Consider the following 2,500-nt stretch of genomic DNA (forward strand, 5'->3'; position numbering starts at 1 on the left):
GACGGGCAGTCGTCCCGGTCTACCGGGGCCCCGGCCGGATCAGCCTTTCTGTTTCCCCCGCCACGATGGATGCACGGGATCCCGGCTCCGGCGCCGCGGGCCTCGGTCGGGGACCTCCGCCTTCGCCTCGGTGCCCACGCCGGACCCCGGGGGTGTCCGCGCCGGGCAGTCTTCCCGGTCTACCGGGGCCCCGGCCGGATCAGCCTTTCTGTTTCCCCCGCCACGATGGATGCACGGGATCCTGGCTCCGGCGCCGCGGGCCTCGGTCGGGGACCTCCGCCTTCGCCTCGGTGCCCACGCCGGACCCCGGGGGTGTCCGCGCCGGGCAGTCTTCCCGGTCTACCGGGGCCCCGGCCGGATCAGCCTTTCTGTTTCCCCCGCCACGATGGATGCACGGGATCCCGGCTCCGGGTCCGCGGGCCTCGGTCGGGGACCTCCGCCGTCGCCTCGGTGCCCCCGCCGGACCCCGGGGGTGCCCGCGACGGGCAGTCGTCCCGGTCTACCGGGGCCCCGGCCGGATCAGCCTTTCTGTTTCCCACGCCACGATGGATGCACGGGATCCCGGCTCCGGCGCCGCGGACCTCGGTCGGGGACCTCCGCCTTCGCCTCGGTGCCCACGCCGGACCCCGGGGGTGTCCGCGCCGGGCAGTCTTCCCGGTCTACCGGGGCCCCGGCCGGATCAGCCTTTCTGTTTCCCCCGCCACGATGGATGCACGGGATCCCGGCTCCGGGTCCGCGGGCCTCGGTCGGGGACCTCCGCCGTCGCCTCGGTGCCCCCGCCGGACCCCGGGGGTGCCCGCGACGGGCAGTCGTCCCGGTCTACCGGGGCCCCGGCCGGATCAGCCTTTCTGTTTCCCCCGCCACGATGGATGCACGGGATCCCGGCTCCGGCGCCGCGGGCCTCGGTCGGGGACCTCCGCCTTCGCCTCGGTGCCCACGCCGGACCCCGGGGGTGTCCGCGCCGGGCAGTCTTCCCGGTCTACCGGGGCCCCGGCCGGATCAGCCTTTCTGTTTCCCCCGCCACGATGGATGCACGGGATCCCGGCTCCGGGTCCGCGGGCCTCGGTCGGGGACCTCCGCCGTCGCCTCGGTGCCCCCGCCGGACCCCGGGGGTGCCCGCGACGGGCAGTCGTCCCGGTCTACCGGGGCCCCGGCCGGATCAGCCTTTCTGTTTCCCACGCCACGATGGATGCACGGGATCCCGGCTCCGGCGCCGCGGGCCTCGGTCGGGGACCTCCGCCTTCGCCTCGGTGCCCACGCCGGACCCCGGGGGTGTCCGCGCCGGGCAGTCTTCCCGGTCTACCGGGGCCCCGGCCGGATCAGCCTTTCTGTTTCCCCCGCCACGATGGATGCACGGGATCCCGGCTCCGGGTCCGCGGGCCTCGGTCGGGGACCTCCGCCGTCGCCTCGGTGCCCCCGCCGGACCCCGGGGGTGCCCGCGACGGGCAGTCGTCCCGGTCTACCGGGGCCCCGGCCGGATCAGCCTTTCTGTTTCCCCCGCCACGATGGATGCACGGGATCCCGGCTCCGGCGCCGCGGGCCTCGGTCGGGGACCTCCGCCGTCGCCTCGGTGCCCACGCCGGACCCCGGGGGTGTCCGCGCCGGGCAGTCTTCCCGGTCTACCGGGGCCCCGGCCGGATCAGCCTTTCTGTTTCCCCCGCCACGATGGATGCACGGGATCCCGGCTCCGGGTCCGCGGGCCTCGGTCGGGGACCTCCGCCGTCGCCTCGGTGCCCACGCCGGACCCCTGGGGTGCCCGAGACGGGGAGAGGGCCGGGTCTACCGGGACGGCCTCGGGCGGGTCCGGCTTACCGGGGCCCCGGCCGGATCAGCCTTTCTGTTTCCCCCGCCACGATGGATGCACGGGATCCCGGCTCCGGCGCCGCGGGCCTCGGTCGGGGACCTCCGCCGTCCCCTCGGTGCCCACGCCGGCCCCCGGGGGTGTCCGCGCCGGGCAGTCGTCCCGGTCTACCGGGACGGCCTCGGGCGGGTCCGGTTTACCCGGGCCTCGGCCGGCCTAGAGTGTTTCTGTTTCCCCGCCTTGATGGATGTACGGGATCCCGGCGCGGGGGCCCCGGGCCTCGGTCGGGGACCTCCGCCGTCGCCTCGGTGCCCGCGCCGGGGCCCTGGGGTGTCCGTGACGGGCAGCCGTCCCGGTCTACCGGGACGCTCGGGCGGGACCGGTTTACCCGGGCCTCGGCCGGACCGGAGTGTTTCCGTTTTCTGCTTCCCTGCCAGGATGGCTGCGAGGGGTTGATTGAAAGAGCTGGTTTGACGTGAAAAGCTTGACTTCAAGTGAAAAGTTTGTTACAATTTCTGCCATCTTCCTTCCTCCAAAGTTTTGGGTGTAGTTTTCCCAGAGGAACCTCTCGTAGGCCTTTCATTTCTCATCTTAACTTCCCTCATTTATTCCATATTTTCCTTCCTCTTGCCGAATGGCCGAATCCAGTCCATTTCTAGTCAAGGAAATTATTCTTATTTCTTGCTGACCTATTTGCTT

Source organism: Pituophis catenifer, unplaced genomic scaffold (assembly GCF_029215685.1).
Source record: "Pituophis catenifer annectens isolate HBS135680 unplaced genomic scaffold, rPitCat1.0.hap2 SCAF_40, whole genome shotgun sequence".
Lineage (NCBI taxonomy): Eukaryota > Metazoa > Chordata > Lepidosauria > Squamata > Colubridae > Pituophis > Pituophis catenifer.